Source organism: Canis aureus, chromosome 3 (genome assembly GCF_053574225.1).
Source record: "Canis aureus isolate CA01 chromosome 3, VMU_Caureus_v.1.0, whole genome shotgun sequence".
NCBI lineage: Eukaryota > Metazoa > Chordata > Mammalia > Carnivora > Canidae > Canis > Canis aureus.
In genome coordinates this window covers 41,607,686-41,630,817 of record NC_135613.1, presented here as the reverse complement: position 1 = coordinate 41,630,817, position 23,132 = coordinate 41,607,686, and the positions used below count along the sequence as shown (strand labels likewise).

General features: G+C 41.3%; 1 protein-coding gene and 1 pseudogene across 1 annotated transcript in view; one reads left to right on the top strand and one right to left on the bottom strand.

Annotated features, from left to right (window-relative positions):
* ATG4C (autophagy related 4C cysteine peptidase) overlaps positions 1 to 23,132 on the bottom strand; it is a 162,561-nt gene that overhangs the window by 124,969 nt on the left and 14,460 nt on the right. The window lies entirely within an intron of this gene.
* On the top strand, positions 10,439 to 10,619 carry LOC144311614 (U2 spliceosomal RNA; annotated as a pseudogene).

Sequence of the window (23,132 nt, the reverse complement as noted above, 5' to 3'; positions counted from 1 at the left end):
TTTGATTCCCCAGGCCTTACAAAGCTTCTATTACCTACTAAATACTCCACAAATATTTATTGAGGGATGCCTGGATGGTTGAGCAGTTGAGTGCCTGCCTTCTGCCCAGGTCGTGATACTGGAGTCCTAGGACTGAGTCCCACATGGGGCTCCCTGCATGGAGCCTGCCTTTCTCTCTGCCTGTGTCTCTCCCTCTCTCTCTTTGTGTCTCTCATGAATAAATAAATAAAATCTTTTTAAAAAATCATTTATAGAATGTTTGGATGAAAGCTCAAGAATTTTACCTTATTCATTTATACATTCAACAACTAGCACAGTGCCTGACAGAGATCAAATCCTGAAAAAAATGTTTGCCGACCTGAACTGAACTTGAGTCATATTCTCCTAATTCTGAAAACAATCCCATGGCAATCAAACATACCAAGAAAAAGAGTGAGATGGTTTATTTTTTCAGGCACAAGGCTTGTTTTCATAGTTGCTTTGTAAGTTAAGTCACTGGCTGCAGTAAGTCCAGGATGAAAGCCAGATCTCCTGATTCCCGAAACAGTGCCCTATTCATTAGGTTTCTGGTTTCTCAGGGGCACCAGTATTTTCTGACACTAATGTTGGTCAGGAGAGCTGGTTACTTGCTTTGTGGCTACAAGATTTTTGCTTAAGATAAATGACAATAAACAGAGTCAGGATAAAGATGTCTACCATTTAATGAGTACACACTATGCTCACTATAGAACTCTGCTTAAAATCCAGTAGCTGGTTCCTCTCAAAAACACTATAAGATAGGATTTATTCTTAATTACAGATGAAGACAGTGAGTTTCAAAGAGGTTTGTGAATTTGTCTAAAGCTCACAGCTCTCAGCAGCAATACTGGGATTCAAAGCAGTTTTTTTTTTTTCTTTTTTAAGATTTATTTATTTTTTTTAAAGAGTGGAGGAGAGGGAGAGAGAGTCTTAAACAGACTCTGCACTGAGTGCAGGGCCTGACATAGGGTTCAATTTCAGAACCCTGAGATCACCTCCTAAGCTGAAACCCAGAATCTGACGCTTAATGGACTGGCCCCAACCCAGGTGCCCCCAAAACCGTTTTAAGAAAAATCCCAGGATATTTTAATTGGACAATGTTTCTTAAACATCAACTGTTTGTACACCATTGTTCATGTACCTCCCCTAGGATTTGCATGCCGATCATGTTATCATTTATTTCATATTTTTCTTGCATCTTTTTTGTTTCGCCTAATCTGAAATAATAATATCCATGAATGATGGGTTAATATGTTGTCATACTTTTCAAATACATATTAACATGAACACATGATTATTAAAATTAAAAATTTGCCTGCTTACTACCTACAATGATCTTGGGTATTGTCAGAGATACTTCCCTGAGGCAAACACTGCTTCTTACAATATTACAGATTTAACTTGTACTTGGGTAGGAGCAAGGACGATGGTCATATTTTTTAATTTGCTTTCTGTTTCCATCTTGAAATAAAAAGAAATAAATCAATCTGTTTCACTGGTTGGGGGGTGGGGAACCCTGACTCATACTTCCTTGAGCAATTTCCCATTGCACAAAACAAGCTTTACAAAACCTCATTCCAGGGTCGCTGAAACCTTCCAGGCGACTGAATTGGAATTAAACTTGGCAAAGATTACTAAATGCCACCAGTGTTAGACAATTGAAGGTTTCTGCAGCAAAAACAGAATTCAAGAAAAATAAAACCAAATTGTTGGAAAGCACCTACAGTGACAGTCACACAGGATTCAAAAATCTAAGAAAAGCTTCTTGGCAATTTGCTGCCCCAGCTGGAGTTGATAGAATTGTTTCTATTCTTTCCTGTAAGTAAGTTGGAGGAGGAAGTAGTTGGATTGTCTTTCTTGGCTTTTGAGTGGGAGGAATAATACAGCATTATCAGAGATAATGGCAAAAGAAAAAAGGGGGGAAAATATTTGAACTGCTGAAAAACTAAGTTCCTATCTCCGTGGAAGGACCCAGATTTGGTGACGTAGATACTTTATAATGTCCAATGCATTTCAAAGAAAAAAAAATTAAAGGAGCATCAGGACCTAGAGCAGCCAAGACTACAGTGGTAAATAGTACAGATTTTTCTTTTTAAGCTTGTGAAATACAAATGTCTACATTTGGTTCAATTTTAATCTATCCCTTTTATGGTGCCTGCAAGCCCATCCACAATGTAGTTTTTATCACATATTCAATTTTCTCCTTACCTCAAATATATTTGGGTCCTATACCTGAGCCCAGGTCCAGGGTCACTGGCATGAGGGTTTCACCTATATCTGGACTTTTAAGTAGACCAGAATTTTTTTTTAAGATTTTTTTATTTATTTATGATAGTCACAGAGGGAGAAGCAGGCTCCATGCAGGGAGCCCGATGTGGGATTCGATCCGGGGTCTCCAAGATCGCGCCCTGGGCCAAAGGCAGGCGCCAAACCACTGCGCCACCCAGGGATCCCAAGTAGACCAGAATTTACAAATCTTAGCACTATGTCCCTTTTAATTATTTTTTCTCCTTTTATTTCTTTTTTTTAAAACTTTTTTTTAAGGTTTTTAAAATTCATTTTATTCATGAGAAACACAGAGAGAGAGGCAGAAACATAGGCAGAGGGAGAAGCAGGCTCCTTGCCAGAAGCCCGATGCAGGACTCGATCCTAGGACCTCAGGATTATGACCAGAGCCAAAGGCAGATGCTCAACCATTGAGCCACCCAGGTGCCCCTCTCCTTTTATTTCTTACAAAGAAAATCCCCTATAGAATATAGAGCTAGAAAGAGTGCTATTTTGTTTTGTTTTGTTGAAACAGAATCTTTCACAATAATGAGAACTTCATGATTAAGTATTTTCATCTTGCCTTCATGGCGTGGCTAAGAACCTAAATGACAAATTAAATAATTTCCAGTTATTACAGAATCTTCACAAAAGAATGAAATGTTACTTTCCTCCCTTTCTGGGGATACCCTGAGGGTACGAGAGGGGAGGGTAGCCTGGACTTTGTGTTCTATTTGGTAAGATCTAGGCTTCCTTCACCTAGTTAAGAAAACATTGTTTTTTGTTTTTTTTAAAGATTTTATTTATTTTTTCATGAGAGACACAGAGAGAGACAGAAACACAGGCAGAGAGAGAAGCAGGCTCCATGCAGGGAGCCTGACGTGGGACTCGATCCCAGGATCCCAGGATCACGCCCTGGGCTGAAGGCAGACGCTCAACCGCTGAGCCACCCAGGTATCCCAGAAAACATTGTTTTCAAACACTTGTTCGATTGGCCTAAAAGAGGAGAACTTCCAGCATTAAGAGAAAAGGGGCTGGAGCAAAGATAGATTATATTCAGAGTAGACAGGCTGTACTGGGTGCTCTAGCTGTGGGGCTCTCACATTCTGCTTCCTCACAGCAGCCAAGATGTGGCAGGAATGTTGATGAACATGGCTTTCCGTGTACCTGGGGACTGAGCACTAAGCTCTAATCTTCCCTATAGTGAAAACTCCAGTTGCCAAATTTGGCAGAAGGAGTAGATGCTATCTTCAGCAAAGGCAGCCACCTCTGAATAGAGTATATGGATGAACAATGTGTGTCTCAGCAGCAAATCAATGGAATGAGGACTCCCTATACACCTCTTCTCCACATCAGTTTTCCTAAGTTACATAAGCCTTGGGTTCTTGTATAAAGAATGAGGTAGGGCCCTCTAAAAATAACTGATTGAATTACCAACCCTGATAGATAAGAGGCCAAAGGATTTAATTTAGTTGAGACAAATGAAATGTGGTATTTCTTATATCATAGCTTTATTAGTTATTTGTTTTTGTTAAGATTTTGTTTATTTATTCATGAGAAACACAGAGAGGAGAGAGAGAGAGGCAGAGACACAGGCAGGGGGAGAAGCAGGCTCCATGCAGGGAGCCTGACATGGGACTCAATCCCGGGTCTCCAGGTTCACACCCTGGGCAGAAGGCAGCGCTAAACCACTGAGCTACCTGGGCTGCCCTAGTTATTTATTGTTGTGTAACGATATGACCACAAACTGAATGGCTTAAAATATCACTCATTTGTTAAAGCCTTAAAACATTTTTCATTTATACAAGTGCGTGGGTGGCTCAGTCAATTAACTGTCCAAGTCTTGATTTCTGCTCAGGTCATGATCTCAGGTTCATAAGATTGAGCCCTGTGTGGAGCCTGCTTGAGATTCTCTCTCTCTCCCTCTTCCCCTCCCCCAACCCCTCCTCAATAAATAAACAAACAAATAAATAAATAAAATATTTTTAAAAACATAATTCATGTATTAGGTCATAGTTTCTCTAGGACATGAATCTGGACTCATTTAGCTCAGTCCTCTGCTTCAGGGTCTCTCACAAGGCTGCAATCAAGTGTTAGCCAGGGGTGGGCTGGGCTCTCATCTGAGTTTTGACTGGGTAAGGATTTTCTTCCATGTTCACATCATTGTTAGCAGCATTCAGCACCTTGCAGTCTGTGGGACCGAGGGCCTCAGCCCCTGTGCTGTTGAGAAGAAGGTATCCTCTGTTTCTTGCCACATGGGCCTTTTCATAGGTGACTTACTTCATTGAGGCCAGTAAATCAGAGAGTCCACAGAGAAAATCTGCTAGCAAGATCAAAGTTCCAATCTTCTGTAGTGCAATGACAGAGGTTACCTCCCATCACCTTTGACATATTCTATTGGTTAGAAGCAAATGACAGGTCCTGCCTATACTCAAGGAGAAGGACTTACACCAGGGCGTGGATACCAGGAAGTAAGGATAATTTGGGGCAATCTTTGAGTCTATAACACAAATTTTAGAACAATTTTATGCCTGTTGATATGAAGATGTTCATGGGAAAGTTTTTCATTTAAACACAGTAATTTGGGATCCCTGTGTGGCTCAGCGGTTTAGTGCCTGTCTTCGGCCCAGGGTGTGATCCTGGAGTCCTGGGATTGGGTCCCATGTCGGGCTCCCTGCATGGAGCCTACTTCTCCCTCTGCCTATGTCTCTGCCTCTCTCTCATGAATAAATAGATAAAATCTTTAAAAAATAAAATAAAATAAACACAGTAATTTACATTTACCCCAGTGGTTGTCATATTAGTCTTCTTTTTTTTTCTTAGTCTTTATTTCCTTTTTTTAATTTATAAAATATTGCTTTACTAAATATACCTTTTAAAAACTTTCTTGGGGGCAGCCCCGGTGGCCCAGCAGTTTAGCGCCACCTTCAGCCCAGGATGTGATCCTGGAGACCGGGGATAGAGTCCCATATCAGGCTCCCTGCATGGAGCCTGCTTCTCCCTCTGCCTCTGTCTCTGCCTCTCTCTCTCTCTCTCTCTCTCTCTGTGTCTGTCATGAATAAATAAATAAAATCTTAAAAAAAAAAAAAACTTTCTTGGGATGTCTGGGGAGCTCAGCAGTTGAGCCTCTGCTCTTGGCTGAGGGCATGATCCCCGGATCTTGGAATCGAGTCTTGCATCAGGCTCCTGCATGGAGCCTGCTTCTCCTCCCTCTGCCTGTGTCTCTGCCTCTCTCTGTGTCTCTCATGAATAATAAATAAATAAATAAATGTAATAAATATTAAAAAAAAAAAAACTTTTTCAAATACTTTGTGGAAAGGGTATATGTGATTAAACATACTTAACATAATAATATAGACTAATTGCTCATGTACCCACAAAAATTCATGTGTTGAAACCTAACCCGAAATGTGAGAGTATTTGGAGGTCAGGCCTTTGTAAGGTGTTAGGTCATGAGAACAGAGACTTCAGGAATGGGATTAGTGCCCTTATTAAAGACACTCCAGAGACTTCCTTGCCCTTCTACAAATGAGAATTCAGAGAGAAGATGGCCATCTATGAAACAGGAAGTAGCTCTCATCAGACACCGAATCTGCCAATGCCTTGACTTTGGACTTCCCAGCCTCAAGAACTTTGATAAATTAACATTTGTTGTTTGAGCCACTCACTCTATGGTATTTTTGTTATAGCAGCCCAAATGGACTAGGACACATACTCAATATAGAAGTAACCAATTTAGGGGCACCTGGGTGGCTCAGTTGGTTAAGCATCTGCTTTCAGCTTAGGGTCTGATTCCAGAGTCCTGGGATCCAGCCCCATGTCAGGCTCTCTGCTCAGCAGGGAGTCTGTTTCTCCCTCTGTCTCTCTCTCTCTGCTTGTGTTCTAGTGCTCTCTTTCTCTGTCAAATAAGTAAAGAAAAAATTTTTAAAAAGAAGTAATCACTTTTTTTTTAGAAGTAATCACTTTATTAAAAGGTAGATAGGTCTTAAAATATATAATATGTTGGGATCCCTGTGTGGCTCAGCAGTTTAGCACCTGCCTTCAGCCCAGGGTGTGATCCTGGAGACCTGGGATCGAGTGCCACATCGGGCTCCCTGCATGGAGTCTGCTTCTCCCTCTGCCTGTGTCTCTGTCTCTGTCTCTCTCTCTTTCTGTGTGTCTCTCATGAATAAATAAATAAAATCTTTAAATATATATATATAATGTAATATTTTACTAAAATGAGGGGAAAATCTGCATAAAATAGATATGAAAAGCTTTTCAGCTTCATTCATAGTAAGAGAAAGGCATATTAAAACTCACTCGCAGGGCACCTGGGTGGCTCAGTGGTTGACTGCCTTTAGCTCGGGTTGTGATCTGAGGTCCTAAGATTGAGTCCTGCATTGGGCTCCCTGCATGGACCCTGCTTCTCCCTCTTCCTAATGTCTCTGCCTCTCTCTCTGTGTCTCTCATAAATAAATAAATAAAATATTTTTTAAAAACTCACTGATATATAAACTTTTGTAGGTTAGACTAGCAAAAATTTGACCACTCTGTTGGTGAGGCATTTTGGGAGAAACAGGTAAGAACAAGCAAATTAAAATGTTAGATGTTGATAGATGCTAGGAAGAAAATTAAAGTAGGACAAAGAATTAGGGCAAAAGGGTTGCTATTTTCTGTAAATTGGTCAAGATGACCTATCTGAAAAGAAGATATTTGGGCAGAAACTGGAATGAAGTTAAGAAGTGGACCTTCCAGGATCTACAGAAAAATGCAATTGGAAAAGCTCAGAAATGGGAACAAATTTGCAAAGTCTGAAGAGTTGGAAGAAAGCCAGAGTGGGTGAAGCACAGTGAGCAAGAAGAATGATAGGAAATGAAATTGGAGATGCAGCCAGGGGTCAGATTGGGAAGGGCTCTGTAGACCATGATAAAAACTGTATTTCATTCTGTGAACCAAGGCCATATGGAGGATGAGAGCAGGAAAGTGATATTATAGGACTGAAGTTTTAAAAGAATCACTGTGGTTGCTAAGGGGAATGGGTGATGGGGAGGAACCAGGCAACAGTCGAAACAGAAACCTACTAAAAGATGTGGTTCCTATTAGGCATGTGAAACAAAACTCTCAATTCCCAGGCCCATCCTCCACCCTTAACAGAACATTCCCCAATCTGTCCCATCTCAGCAACAGCACCTCTATTCTCCTAGTTGATCACTTCTTTTCCTATATCTCTTACAGCTACTTTCATCAGTAAGTTCCTCTGACCTTATCTAAAGAAGTCAATTATCTATCCTCTCTTTCCATGTCCACTGTCGCTCTTAGTCTCAGGTATTTTCATCTCACATATGGGCAGCCATATCCTCTCTGCCTTTGCTTATGACCTTTACAATCCATTCTTCACATGTAGCCAGGATGATCTTTTGAAAAAATAAATCCGCTTTTTGGACACTTGTCAGCTTCAAACCTTAAGGGTTTCATTTAGCATTTAGAATGACATTGACACTCAGAACTCCTGGATGGCTCAGTCAGTTAAGCATCTGACTCTTGTTTTCAGCTCAGGTCATGATCTCAGTTTCATAGGATTGAGCTCCATGTTGAATTCCTTACTCATTGGGGGGCTCCCTGGGTGGCTCAGCAGTTTAGCGCCTGCCTTCAGCTCAGGGCATGATCCTGGGGTCCTGGGATTGAGTCCCAGGTTGGACTGCATGGAGTCTGCTTCTCCCTCTGCCTGTGTCTCTGCCTCTCTATCTCTGTGTGTCTCTCATGAATAAATAAATAAATAAAATCTTCAAAAAAAAAAAAAGACTCCTTGCTCAGTATGGAGTCTGCTTGAGATTCTGTCTCTCCCTCTTTCTCTCCCCATCCACTTCATGCTATAAATAAATAAATAAATAAATAAATAAATAAAATCTTTGGGGAAAAAAGAAAAGAAAAACATCAACATTCCCTTTCAGTTTTTTCATAAACTGATGTAAGGCTACATCTCTAATTTATTTCGTGCATGTGGTAGGCAGGATTTTGGCATCCCTGACCTCATCTCCTGTATTATTCCTGTGATTATGGAATAATAATAATTATTATTATTAATAATAATAATTCCTGTTATGTCACATGGCAAAAGAGAGATTACCTGAACCTGTACAAGTAGACGCAGGAGCAGAAGTCAGAGAACTTCAATATAAGAGAAAGACTTGACTCACCTTTGCTGGCTTTGAAGAGGGAAGGAGAGGCTCTGAGCCAAGGAGTATAGGTAGCCTCTAGAAGCTGACTGCCACCAAGGTGATGGGGACCACAGTCCTACAACCACCAGGAACTGAACTCTTCCAATAACCTGAATGGTCTATAAGTGAATTCTCCTCCAGAGCCTCCAGTTAAGAGTCCTGTCTTTCTGGAGCACCTGGCTGGCTCAGTTGGTAGAGGCATGCTACTCCTGATCTCAGGGTTGTGAGTTCAAGCCCTGCATTGGGCATAGAGCTTACTTAAAAAATAATAATTAAAATAAAAAAATGAAAAAAAAAAAAAAAAAAAAAAAAAAAAAAAAAAAAAAAAAAAAAAAAAAAAAAAATAAAATAAAAAAATGAAGAGTCTTGTCTAGCCAACACCTTGATTTCAGCCTTGTGAGACTCTAAGGGGAGAATGCAGCTGAGACCATCCAGACTTCTGACTGTAGAACTGTGAGCTAATAAAAAGGCATTAAGTTTGTTGCAATTTATTGCGCACCAATAGAAAACTCATAGAATTAAACTTTCTCTCTTGCTCACTGTCTTTTACCACACAGGCCACATTTCTCTTCTTCAAATATGCTAAGCTGGGACACCTAAGTGGCTCAGCAGTTGAGCATCTGCCTTTGGCTCAAGGTGTGATCCCGGGGTCGGGGATCAAGTCCCACATCTGGGTCCTGTGGAGAGCCTGCTTCTCCCTGTGCCTAGGTCTCTGCCTCTCTCTGTGTCTCATTAATAAATAAATAAAATCTTTTTTGAAAATATGCTAAGCAAAAAAATATATATATATATGCTAAGCTTCTTCTTGCTGCAGGATCTTTACATTTAGATTTCCCTCCCTGCGAAATACCCTAATCATGATAGGTTCCTGCTCATATTTTTTCTCCCTGCCCCTACTTTTTCTTTTTTTAAGATTTTATTTATTTATTCATGAGAGACACAGAAAGAGAGGCAGAGACACAGGCAGAGGGACAAGCAGGCTCCATGCAGGGAGCCCGATGCAGGACTCGATTCCAGGTCTCCAGGATCACACCCTGGGCTGCAGGTGGCACTAGGCTGAGCCACCCGGGGCTGCCCTCTGCTCATACTTTGGGTGACAGCATAATCACTACAATTTCAGTAAGTCCTTCACTGACTACTTTCTTTCTTTCTTTTTTTTTTAAGATTTTATTTATTTATTCATGAGAGACACACAGAGAGAGGGAAAGAGAGAGAGAGAGAGAAAGAGAGAGGCAGAGACACAGGCAGAGGGAGAAGCAGACTCCATGCAGGGAGCCCGATGTGGGACTCGATACTGGATCACGCCCTGGGCCCAAGGCAGGTGCTAAACCATTGAGCCACCCAGGGATCCCCCTTCACTGAACTATCTTAAGCAGCACCCTCCCCCTTTATTGTCATATATCACTGGGCTCTTCTTAGTACTGGTAGGTAGCTCTTAGTATGCACTTCCTATGGGGCACACACAGTTCTAAGCATGTCACCTGGGTTCATTTATTCATTCATTCATTTAATCTCCCCAATGTAGAGGCTGCTTTTAGGCAAACCGGCTTGAGTAATGGAATGCAGAAAGGGCCCACAGCAACCACCTGGCTGAATACAGACAGACCCATCTGGTGACCCATTTCAAAATATCCATAGGCCCTAACTGACAAATGGGCTACTTACAACTAGGCACATTTACCAAAAAAAGGGAAGATTCCATATGTCGCCATACCTCCTCATCTTCCCTCTTTAGAAATAGCCCCCACCCACTGCCTCGTGGCAGTGAAGCGGGAGAGCTAAGTTCTTGTCTCACAGAGTCAAAGAATGAATCTCATGGGTAAAGGAGAGTGAGTAAAGGAATAGAAGTTTATTAAGCAAGGATACAGAAAAAACTCTCAGGGGTGAGATAGGTCCTGACAGGGTCTCCAACATGGGCCTCCACCGACAGTCTTTTATTTAGAAGTGACCAGGGGATCGCTTCTCGGCCTTTTGGCTAAGATCAAGTGTAGAAGTGACCAGGGAGCTTGTGGTCTTATCATTCTTGTAATGTCTTGGTTTGAGTAAACACAGGTGATAACATCTTTAATAGCTTCTTTTTTGGGTCCGGTTATTCTTTGTTGATCACAGATGACTGTCATAAAAAGGACACCCTCCCACCCAGCCCTAGGCAGGGTGACCTAGCTTGTTCCCTTATCTCTGGTTTCCTTACACTTCAGCATTTCTGGGGTTTCCCTGAGCCTGAGCCTGTAGCCGCTATCTACCTCTCCCTACCTGGCCTCACCTGTCCCTTACCATTAGACAGCATCTCCTCTGCTGTTCTGCCCACTGCTCCCTTGCAGTGTGTTTAATAAGCTTTTATCTCCTTTGTTCCACCTCAGGTGAATTATTCCACCTTCTGGCTTCTACCTGATTGGTGCCCCACATTTGGTGGGCCCCCATCTGGTCAAGAGATACCCGGTTTAGACACCACCTCCACTAACCCCATGTGGTTATCAAATAGATATTATTACCATGTCCATTTACAATGAGGAAATGGACACAGACTCTGAGTAACTTGCAAGAGTCACAAAGCTAGTCAATAGCAGAACCAATATTTGAACCCAGGCAGACTAATTCCGGAGTCCACACACTTAAAACTCTATTTCCTCTACAGTATTTATCACATTCTAAAATCATCTGAGGTTTTCTTTTTGGGTTTTTTTTTTTTTTTTTTTTTTGAGAAGAATGGGCAGAGCAAGAGCAAGAGAAAGAATCTCAAGTGGCCTTCACGCCCATCACGGAGCCCAACACAGGATTCAATCTCACAACCCTGAGATCATGATCTGAGCTGAAACCAAGAGCCAGACACTTAACCAGACTTGAGCCACCCAGACCCCCCTTGTCTCATTTTTTATTTACTTGTTTCTTGTTTTTCTCTCCTTCTACACTCCCACCTAGCTTGTAAGCATCTCAAAAGTACGGGTTTAAAAAAAAAAAAAAAAAAAAAAAAGTACGGGTTTTATTTGTCCAATTTACATAATAACTACTGAAGGGTGGCAGACCATGCTACCCCAGAACAAGCCACTAATTTTGAACTGAAGGCAATTCAGGAGAAGCAGATATAAGAAAAACTCTTTGCCTTCCTCCCCTTATTTGCCTAAAAACAGAACCTAAATTTGTAAAGGTATTTCCTCTCCTATCTCTGCCAGGTAGGACAAAAGTTAATCATGAGAGAAAATTCTAGACTCTTATTTGCCCAAGGAATCTACATAACAAACTTTATCAACTAGCCCTTACCTTCATTATTTCCTCCATGTTTGCCTTCCCACAGTCTTCCACCCAATTGCAATTCAAAGCCCTTTTTTTTTTTTTTAATTTTTAAAATTTATTTATGATAGTCACACAGAGAGAGAGAGAGAGAGAGGCAGAGACACAGGCAGAGGGAGAAACAGGCTCCATGCACTGGGAGCCCGACGTGGGATTTGATCCCGGGTCTCCAGGATCGCACCCTGGGCCAAAGGCAGGCGCTAAACCGCTGCGCCACCCAGAGATCCCTCAAAGCCCTTTTAAATTTTCTTGTCACTTCTCTAAAAATTTACGTTTTGTCAAGATGCTATAAAAGCCCAAAATCTAGCCATCCCTTTAACCTGATCATCTCTTGTGTTCCCAGGGGTTCCCACAATGCACGTGTTGATAAACTTCTGCTTGTTTTTCTCTTGCTAATCTGTCCTTTGTCGTTCTAATTTCTAGAACCCCAACCTATGAACCTAAAATGGGTGGAGAGAGGGACTCCTGGGTGGCTCAGCGGTTGAGAATCTGGCTTTGGCTTTGGCCAGCTGTGATCCAGGGGTCCTGGATTGAGTCCTGCATGGGGCTCCCTGTGGGGAGCCTGCCTGCTTCTCCCTCTGCCTATGTCTCTCTGTCTCTGTCTCTCTGTCTCTCATGAATAAATAAATAAATCTTTTTTAAAAAGGGTAAAAAAAAGGGTAGAGGGGAAAAAGAATTTTTTCCTGTCTCCTCACTGTTCTGCAAATATTTTAGAAAATGAAAGAGTCGGGCAGCCCCGGTGGCTCAGCGGTGTGGCGCCGCCTTCTGCCCAGGGTGTGATCCTGGAGACCTAGGATCGAGTCCCACATCGGGCTCCCTGCGTGGAGCCTGCTTCTCCCTCTGCCTGTGTCTCTGCTTCTCTCTCCTCTCTGTGTATTCTCATGAATAAATAAATAAAATCTTTAAAAATAAACTTAAAAAAAAAGAAAATGAAAGAGTCATTTTTCAGATGAGGAAAGTGATACCAGTAAAGTAATTTATGCAAAATGACACAGTTAGTATTCAACAGAGCCAGGATTTGTACCCAGAACTGCCTAATCTCAATCCTGTGCCCTTGGCTCCTATTTTCTTCTTTATTAATAATAATAATAGTAATAATAGTAATAATAATCAGTTGCCACATTCTTTCCTTTTTTTTTTTTTTTAAGATTTTATTTATTTATGACAGAAAGAGAGAGAGAGAAGCAGGCTCCATGCAGGGAGCCGGATGTGGGGACTCGATCCCCGGTCTCCAGGATCACACCCGGGGCTGAGGAGGGCGCTAAACCGCTGGGCTACCGGGGCTGCTCTCAGTTCCCACTTTCTTAATATATAATATTATCCTGGAGTATGAATCTAGTTTTCTTCAACTAGGAAAATGGTTTATCCTAAATGGTTTCCAGGAAAATACTGTGACATTGGAAAGCTCATTCTACTGTCATCTCACTTGGTTTTATGTTTCCCTGTTTTTCTTCTGGGGGGGGTCTTCTCTTGCACTTCTCTGTGAGGCACATTCTGGGTCAGAGAAGTCTTTCATTCAAGTGGCCCTCAACAGCCTCTGCCCAACCATAAGATTGGCCTTATGTCTCCCACACACCAACTTCTTTGTCTCTGAGGGGTTATTTCCCTGCCCACGAAATGTAATAACTATCTTCCTTTCCTCTTCTTCCCACGCTGGTAGAAACTGGTCTATAACAAAAAAAAAAAGAAAAGAAAAGAATAGAAACTGGTCTATATAAGTGGCCCTTCCCACCCCTGAATATCCAAATTACAGTGTATTTTAGAGAAAATTCTCTTCCTCTCTGAAATCTTCCCTTCCTCAAGGCAGACCTCTGACAGCTATATTCACATTTTACTATAGATAATTATCACTGTTTGAGGTCTCACAGCTGACCTGATTGACTCAAAAACAACACATTAAAGCCAAGATTCTGACCTGCAAAACATTTCCTCAATAGCCTGACATGAAACAAAGACAATAACACTGAGGCATTTGACCCAGGCTGCACGAGTCCATGGAAGTTAATTGTTTGGTGATTTCCTGTACTTAAGGCACAAATGCTTCCTTTTCCAACAATAGACTCACTAAAGCCTCAGTCAATGCAATGAAATTAGAGACTAAAAGGGCAGCCTATATTCAGATACCCCTCCGTGGTGATTGAGGCTATGAGATTTGCAGGATTGAAAGGTCCTTCACAAAGGAACTACAGGCCCTCCCTGCGTGAGGATGCTTGATTATGGTTCTGAGTATTTCTGGAGGGGCTGTGGCCCTCCTACCAAGGACTCCTTGATTTTATTCCATCCCCTGGAGTTCAGAGCCTCTTTCTTACAAAAGGAGAAAAAAGGTGGATGTGGGTAATAGGCAAACATAAGCTATCGAGGAGACTAAACTCCTAAGCATAACTTAGAACCTTCATGAATTAGATTTTGACTACCCAAACATCTCTTTCTTCTGCCTCTACCTGACAAAGGTGCTCTTCTTGATCAAACTTTATTCAGATTTCTCTAAGCTCTCTTCTCAACTAGGCTTTGACCTTGGGATTTGGTGTCAATTTTTGTTGGCCTCACATGGCCCAGGTGTAGCAAGAATCCTGCTAAGGCAGCATAGTGGAAATCCCCCACCCTAGATATCTGATCATCCTTAATATCTGGTCAAATTTGTCATTCCCTACCATCTTCCAGGTGATATCTGATCACTCTGGCCTACTTTCAGCAAGAATCCTATTATGCCACTGTAGCAAGATTATTCTACCCTTTTAGTAATTTTCCATCCACTGATTGATATCCCCTTCACCCACCCCAACCTTGGCTATAAATCCCCATTTTTCTTTATATTCTAAATTGAGCCCAAATCTATACCGAGGTCTCTTTTCTCCTATTATAATAATTCCTGAATAAAATCTGTTTTCACCATTTTAACTACTTACTATCCAGCTCTTGGTTTTGTTTGACACACTCTCCTAGTGCTACTGTGTTCCTGTCACTCTGAATTATTTGTTAATTACTTCTCAGAACATTTCTTGCTTTTCCACACCTCTGTGTCTCTCCACCTGCCTAGGAATGTCATTGTTTCATTTCTCTGCCAGGTTAACTTCTAGTCAGTCTTCAAGACCAAGTGTTTTTTGTTTGTTTGTTTGTTTTGTTTTTTGTTTTTTTTTTTTTTTAAGATTTTATTTATTTATTCATGAGCGAGAAAGAAAGAGAAAGAGAGAGAGAGAGAGGCAGAGACACAGGCAGAGGGAGAAGCAGGCTCCATGCAGGGAGCCCAACATGTGACTCGATCCCAGGTCTCCAGGATTATGCTCTGGGCTGAAGGCGGCGCCAAACTGCTGGGCCACCCGGGCTGCCCAAAACCAAGTTTACATCATTAATTAGTCAAGTCTCCTCCTTTCCATTCCTACAGTCACTCCCACAGCTCAGGCCCTCAAAATTTCTTGACTGGCTGACTGCCAACAATCTACATTCTCCAGGACTGCGGTGTTGAGCCCCTTTGCATCCATCTTCCGTCCACCAGCCAGAGTTTATTTAAAATACAAATTTGATGAGCCTGACTCTTACTTGAATTCTTTTTTTTTTTTTTATTGAAAAATGATTTTTATTCTATCCTTAGTGAGGAAGGTATGTGCTGAGAAATACCAACATCACAATTGGTTTAGAAAACTCAAGCCTTGGGATGCCTAAGTTGCTCAGTGGTTGAGCATCTGCCTTTGGCTCAGGTCATGATCCTGGGGTCCCTGGATCAAGTCCCACATTGGGCTCCCTGCAAGGAGCCTGTTTCTCTGTCTGCCTGTGTCTCCCGTGAATAAATAAGAAATAAAAATCAAGAAAGAAAGAAAGAAAGAAAGAAAGAAAGAAAGAAAGAAAGAAAGCAAGCTGGAGACTTTTGTGTTCTCCAGTGTGCTTGGTCTTCCCAGTCCAGAGAATCCCTGACTCCTCAAGCGCAGACCAGGCTCTACAAATTGGTTAACCTCCTTCCTTGGGGCCACCTTTCCCCCTCCATGAGGAAGAAGGGAAAGAGAAGGATAGGAGGGAGGAGAAGCAACAGCAGCAGCATACAAAGAAAGGAAAGAGGAGGGAGAAACTGTGTGGAGAGAAGAAAATTCTGGGAAGAGGGTAAATGCAAATACCCATCTGAAAAAGGAGCATCTCACTTTTTCGTTTAACTACCTCTCTCTTCTTGGCTTCCCTCTCTCTCGAAAACATCTATGTAGTACTGAGGATTTTCCCAGTTGAAAAGTCTTCCAGAACATATTTCTTTGCAAATATCAAGGCTTTCCTACAAACACTAACTTTGATACCTAACACCTAAATAAATGTGAGATTTGGGGAAAGTATACTCACTTATCCAACAAATATTTATTGAGACCCTTTAAGTGCCAGGCGCTAATCTTAGGTGATGTGCTGAATAAGATAGATAAAGTCCTTTGGGAGCTGTCATTAGCATTGAGCTCATCTACACCCTCATGTTTCATAATCTGTTAAAATAAATGTCCTCTCTTGAAATCATAGCAGTGATAAAATATGAGATTAAAGTATCTATCCCAAGGTTACATACAGGTAGGTGCTTAGTGTAATTGCTTTGTAATGATAAAGTGATGGTACTATTAAAACTCTAAGTATAGGCAGAGTAATTTCTTGAACTTTATAAGGCAAAGGAAAAAATAAATTTTTATCAAGAATATTAGAAAGAGCTATAAATCAAACAATTGGAACCTTCTAGATAGACAAATAGATGTATTTAACTTGCGAGTATGAGATTAGAGTTATTGAAGATCCTTCTTTCCTGCTCCTGATGTTTCTTCCATTTGACAGGAGCCCATTAGAGTATATATTAGTATAGCACTTCTGATCTTTTGCCAACTCTGCACTCATTCTACTCTGGGGGTAATGTTTAAAAAAAGAAATTGGGCATGAACCGCTCAACTTCTTCTTCTTTGAATACAGCTGAAGAGAGGAGCATGTATTATCTCCCTGCACCTCCAGGGTCAGGAGGGGTCTCCCCAGTTTTTGCATTGCCTGCAACTGGGTAGGTAGGTTTGGATAACTCTGGACTCAGTATTAGGAAGCCCACTCAGACATCTGCCTTCCCACCTAAACTTGATCCCTAATAAAAGTGACTTTCTCTGCAAACAGACTTTTTAGTGTAAAGCAGGTTAGACTCTTCTTCTGTCTGTCTGTTAGTGCTTTCATGATTCATTCCATTCTTAAACAAAAACAGCAATAACACAAAACAAGAATTAAAGAATGAAAACCAAACCGATTCTTTTGTGCTGATAAGTGGAAACAATGTGTTTTTGCAAAGCACTAATGAACAGTTTGTACATTTTAAGAAATCCAGGCTTCAGCATTTTATTATGGAAAGTTCATAAAAGGAGCTAGCCTGAGCAGAGATGGGAGTTCTTTTGGACTGGAGTGCTCGCCCACAATGGAAGCCTTGAGACTACATCAAGTGCATCAGATAAATGGTTAAAAATACTTCTATCTGGGGACACCTGGATGGCTCAGCGGTTGAGCACCTGCCTTTGTTCCAGGGCATAATCCTGGAGACCTGGGATTGAGTCTCATGTCTGGCTCCCTGCCTGGAGCCTGCTTCTCCCTCTGCCTGTATCTCTGCCTCTCTCTCTTTGTGTCTCTCATGAATAAATAAATAAAATCTTTTAAAAAATACTTATATCTGGTCAATCTAGACAACCGAGGATTCTTTTTTTTTTTAATTTTTATTTATTTATGATAGTCACAGAGAGAAAGAGAGAGAGGCAGAGACATAGGCAGAGGGAGAAGCAGGCTCCATGCACCAGGAGCCTGATGTGGGATTCAATCTGGGGTCTCCAGGATCGCGCCCTGGGCCAAAGGCAGGCGCCAAACCGCTGCGCCACCCAGGGATCCCTGAGGATTCTTTAATAACTGAATTGTTTGAGTTCTGTCAGTGACATAATAAAATCAAGTGATTTCTTTTTCTACTCTTAAGCCATATTGCCTAAATAAAATGCTCTTTTGTATTGGCTCTTAGGGAATCAGGTTTTTCAGACTGCTCTGTCTCTAGCGTTTTTTGCAAAACTGAATTCTCTACTTCCTCCTTAAATCTCTTTTTTTGGTGTTCTTATTCAGTAAATTTTATTCACCATCATTCACACAGGTACCCAAATCAGAAACGTGGGTATTATTTCTGGGATCGTCCTATCCCTCACCTTCCATAGCCGATCTGAGCCACTTCTTAACTCCTAATTACCTCTCAAACTGGTACACTTTTTTTTTCATTGTCACTGCCACTTCCTTAGTTCAGGTCCTTTTCTTTCTTATTGAAATATTTGACATTTAACATTGTATAAATTCAAGGAGTATAACATGTTCCTTTGATACATTTATATTTTGTAAAATATTGTCATTGTAGCAATAATTAGCACCTCTATCATGATACATAATTGCTTTTTCTTTTTAATAGCTAGAATAATGAAGTTCTAGTCTTTTGGTAAGTTTGATGATTATAAAATAATATTATTGTCTATATTCACTGTACTTTGCATTATATCTCTGGGGTTATTTTACTACTTATTGTACTCTTAAAAAACAAATGATGGGCAGCCCAGGTGGCTCAGCGGTTTAAGGCCGCCTTCAGCCTGGTGTGTGATCCTGGAGACCCGGGATCCAGTCCCACATCAGGCTCCCTGCATGGAGCCTGCTTCTCCCTCTGCCTGTGTCTCTGCCTCTCTGTCTCTCTCTGTGTCTTTTGTGAATAAATAAATAAAATCTTAAAAAAAAATGATTATATACCCTGAAACAACCTATGTCCTGTCTGTCATTCCCCATCCCCTGGTAATCATTTTATTCTCTGTTTTTACAAGTTGGTATTTCTAAAATTCCATATATAAGTGATATCATTTGTATTTTTTTTTTTAAGATTTATTTATTCATTCATTCAGAGAGAGCGAAGAGAGAGGCAGAGACACAGGCAGAGGGAGAAGCAGGCTCCACGCAGGAAGCCCGATGTGGGACTCGATCCCCGGTCTCCAGGATCACACCCCAGGCTGCAGGCGGTGCTAAACCACTGCGCCACCAGGGCTGCCCTGTATTTGTTTTTCTCTGATTTATTTCACTTAGCAAGATGTGCTCAAATTCCACCCATGTTGCAAACACAGAATGTCCTTCTTTCCTATGGTTGAATAATACCCCATCGCAACTGTTTACTGCACTTTCTTTATTCATCTCTCAGTGAACATCTAGGCTGTTTCCATATCTTGCCTACTGTAAATAATGCTAGAATAAACATGGTGGTGCAGACATCTCTTCAAGTTAGTGTTGTCATTTTCTTCAGATAAATACACAGAAGTGAAAATGCTAGATCACATGGTACTTCTATTTTTAATTTTTTGAGGAACCTCTGTACTGTTTTTCATAGTGGCTACACCAGTTTATATTCCCACCAACAGTACACAAGCGTTCCCCTTTCTCCAAATCCTTGCCAACATATGTTATCCTTTATATTTCTTACTTAGTATGATAGAAACTGCGTGTTATTTCCCAGAAAATGTATTCTCCCCTTTATTTATGGTAATATACCCCTGTTGAGGTGCCAGGGTGGCTCAGTTGGTTAAGTGTCTGACTTTTAGTTCAGATCTTGATCTGGGGTGGGAGTTCAAGTGCTGTGTTGGGCTCCATGCCTAGCATGGAGCCTACTTAAAAATAAATAAATAAATAAAATAAACTTCTGTTTTTTTAATTGGGCACCTGGACTCACAGAATAAAAACTAATTTCCCTAGCTATCTTTGCACAAGGCAATGGTCATGTGTCTAAATTCTGGCTAATTGGATATGAGCTGAAGTGATGTGAAAATCCCAGGTCATAAACTTAGAAGGAACTATAGCCCTTTCTTAATTTTTCTGTATCTCAGCTGTAATGCATCTGTGGTAATGGTGAACCATTTTAATTTAATTAAAAATATATAAATATATTTTTGAAATATACGGGTGAGGGCAACACCTGAGAATCCATGGCCTGGAACTTCCGCTCTACCAGCTGTGGATTGCTTATGCACAGACTAAATGAGGAAAAAAACTTTTACCTCATATATACCACTTTTTTTTTTTGGAAGGGAGGTGTTTCTGTTATAGTAACCAGCTGTATAGAGTAACACAGAAAACTTTGATTAGTCTTCCTTTAAAAAAAAAAAAAGATTTTATTTATTTATTCACAAGAGACACAGGCAGAGAGAGAGGCAGGCTCCACGCAGGGAGCGAGTAAGTCGATGAACAGATAACATGGAGTCATGAAAATAACATTCGGATGGAATATAGAGATCTGAGTTTTGTACCTGGTTTGGCCACTTCTTGGATGGTTTCAGCTGAAATAATTTCATTCCACTTCAACTATGCCAGGTAAACTCTCAGGTTCCTTCCAGGTCTATGATTTATAAATACATTATATAGGGAAAAGTAACAGTATGCAAACTTACAGAGCTGACAACTAAAAGGGGCTGCGTAAGTAATTTTTGTACTAAAAAATGTGCTTTGAAGAAACATGCCAAATAAAAGAAAACTTATAGCCATCTTTAAGTTTTCTACTTATAGCTTTTTTTTTATTATTTATTTATGATAGTCACAGAGAGAGAGAGAGAGAGAGAGAGAGGCAGAGACATAGGCAGAGGGAGAAGCAGGCTCCATGCACCGGGAGCCCGACGTGGGATTCGATCCCGGGTCTCCAGGATCGCGCCCTGGGCCAAAGGCAGGCGCCAAACCGCTGCGCCACCCAGGGATCCCTACTTATAGCTTTTAAACTGATTTTATAGTCAATTATTTCCATGAGATGTTTCAGAAATATCTATCATAATCTCTGTCTGAGAAGTAGAGAATATTAAATTCAGTGATATTAGATAATTTGTTAGAGCCAGGGATGCCTGGGTGGTTCAGTGGTTGAGCATCTGCCTTCGACTCAGGACGTGATCCCGGAGTCCCGGGATCATGTCCCACATCCGGCTCCTGCATGGAGCCTGCTTCTCCCTCTGCCTATGTCTCTGATTCTCTCTTTGTCTCTCATGAATAAATAAATAAAATCTTTTAAAAAAATTGTTAGAGCCAACAGCAGAGAGAGAAGCAGAGTCAGAATCTGATTCAGAGTTATCGTCATAGAAAATCCCACCTATAGTAAAACAAACTACTGATAGTATAGAGTTAAACCAGTAAAGAAAGCAATGAGGGGGTGGGATCCCTGGGTGGCGCAGCAGTTTAGCGCCTGCCTTTGGCCCAGGGCGCTATCCTGGAGACCCGGGATCGAATCCCACGTCGGGCTCCTGGTGCATGGAGCTTGCTTCTCCCTCTGCCTATGTCTCTGCCTCTCTCTCTCTGTGACTATCATAAGTAAATAAAAATTAAAAAAAAAAAAAAGAAAGAAAGCAATGAGGGGCACTTGGGCAGCTCAGTGGTTGAGCATCCAACTTAGGCTCAGGTGGGATCCTGGGATCAAGTCCTGCATTGGGCTCCCTGTAGGGAGCCTGCTTCTCCCTCTGCTTATGTCTCTGCCCCTCTCTCTGTGTCTCTCATGAATAAATAAATAAAATATTTAAAAAAAGAGAGAGAAAGCAATGAACTTTAAAACAAATTGCAGATAGATGAAAAGAGCAAATACCAGAACTAAGGTATGAGATAGCATTCTATTTTTTGAATCACATAATTATGGGGTTTGGCAGCATTCCTAAGGGGTAATCATCTACTCTTCCCCTGCCATTAAGCAAGGCTGCTCCTAGTGGTCCCCAAACAGAGCAAGTTATGCAATTCTTTAAAATGTTTAGAAAAATAATATTCTACAACTCTTTTTCATACTTGTCCCAGTGCCATGTGATACTGATAATAGAGAATTTTTATTTACCTTAACATTCATCTAGTTTCATCATTTTTATTTTATACCTGGGGAAAAAGAAGCCCCAGAAGGTTGTGATTTGGTCAAAGTCACATAGTAAGATTATGGCAGAGTCAGAACTAAACTCGTCTTTCTGATTTCCAGCCCCCTGTTCCAGCTGTATCAAGAGGGACTGTAGCTTTCAGCACCTTTCCCATTTCACTTTCTGCATCTGTTGGTGAATATATTTTTAAAAGATTTTCTTTATTTATTCATGAGAGACACAGAGAGAGAGAGGCAGAGACATAGAGGGAGAAGCAGGCTCCATGCGGGGAGCCTGACATGGGACTCAATCCCAGGACTCCAACATCACACCCTGGGCAAAAGGCAGGCACTAAACCGCTGAGCCACCCAGGGATCCCTGTTTGTGAGTTTTTAATATGGTCCCTGGCTCCTCAGCCAACACCTTATCTTTTGGTTCACAGATTGAGCCAGTTTCTTAGTTGTGGTAGGCAGAAATCCAAATGGTCTCCCAAATCCCTGAGTCTGCTGCATGTGTTCCGTATAAGCCCTCCCCAAGTGGTGGAGGACCCATGAATATGAGGAAGTAGTTGCTCCCTTAACAGGTTATATCATATGACAGTTGTCTTGTGATGATCACCTTTGGTTACATAGTGATAGAAAACAAATACACCAGCATTACATGGTTATGTTTAGTAAGAAAATGGAATGCTACCTGACTGTACCTGCCTCAGTCTCCCTGATTTTTACCTCTAAAATGCTACCTGGTGGGATGCCTGGGTGCTCAGCGGTTGAGGATCTGCCTTTGGCTCGGGTCTTGATCCCGGGATTCTAGGATCGAGTCCCACATCAAGCCCCCTGCTTGGAGCCTGCTTCTCTTTCTGCCTATATCTCTGACTCTCTCTTTCCGTGTCTCTCATGAATGAATAAATAAAATCTTTCAAAAAATTAAATAAATAAAATGCTACCTGGCTTTCCATCCTCTTTCCTCTTGAAGTAGCAGATGAAAAGTACCTCTTTCTCTCAATGTTATTAAAAGTGTCTCTCTGATATTACCAGATTTTCTTTCTCCTTAGCCATTCTCCACAATCTGCAAATGTGTAAAGTTTCCCACCTAGCATCACCTTTCTTTTCTTTTTTAAAAGATTTTATTTTTAAATAATCTCTGTACCCAACGTGTGGCTCGAACTTACAACCCCATGATCAAGTCCCATGCTCCAATGACTAAGCTAGCCAGACGTCCTGCAGCATAACCTTTCCATGACTCCAACTGTTTTTAACTTTGGTATTTCTCCTTCCTTTCTTTGTGTCAGACCTGCTTGTTCCAGATCCTCCCTACTGATCCTAAAGAGCACTGGGCTCAGCTGGGCTCAGATCCAGAATAAATAATGTCCTGCAGGTTTCAGATCCTAGTTCAGTGAAGTGAAATAAAAAACGACATGATAGGGCACCACAGATATTGGTTCTGAGCTAACTCTTGAGCCAATGTTTCCTCCACTTGCTTTCTTTTCTTAACCTCGCTGCTTGGACCT